General features: G+C 47.1%; 1 protein-coding gene across 1 annotated transcript in view; it reads left to right on the forward strand.

Annotated features, from left to right (window-relative positions):
• Positions 1-546, forward strand: part of GXYLT2 (glucoside xylosyltransferase 2) — an 85,495-nt gene that overhangs the window by 62,608 nt on the left and 22,341 nt on the right. The window lies entirely within an intron of this gene.

Below are 546 nucleotides of genomic sequence, written 5' to 3' on the forward strand. Positions count from 1 at the left end.
CCGGGCGCAGTGGCTCACACCTGTAATCCCAGCTCTTTGGGAGGCTGAGGTGGGTGGATCACTTGAGGTCGGGAGTTTGAGACCAGCCTACCCAAACCCGGCCTCTACTAAAAATACAAAAATTAGCCGGGCGCGGTGGCGGGCACCTGTAGTCCCAGCTACAGGGGAGGCTGAGGCAGGAGAATGGCGTGAACCCGGGAGGCGGAGCTTGCAGTGAGTGGAGATTGCACTGCCGCACTCCAGCCTGGGTGACAGAGCGAGACTCCGTCTCAAAAAAAAAAAGTCCTGAAGTAGGGACTGCTGTTCAGAAAGACTTTGCCTGTGTTTGTATGTTACCCTTGGAGCACATACTGTGCACCTTTTTAAAAAAACAAAATTCTGGAATAAAACTCAATTTCATTTGTCTTTGGATCAAAAAGGATCAAATCGTCGAAAAGAAAGAAAAGCAGGTTGATACAGAGTTTCTTGGAAAGATTCCCAATACTGATTTAGTAGAGGAAAGGGGAATGTCTTAGCTGTTCACTTATAGCTTTTTTTTTTTTTTTT

Source organism: Colobus angolensis, unplaced genomic scaffold (assembly GCF_000951035.1).
Source record: "Colobus angolensis palliatus isolate OR3802 unplaced genomic scaffold, Cang.pa_1.0 Scaffold160, whole genome shotgun sequence".
Taxonomy (NCBI): Eukaryota; Metazoa; Chordata; class Mammalia; order Primates; family Cercopithecidae; genus Colobus; species Colobus angolensis.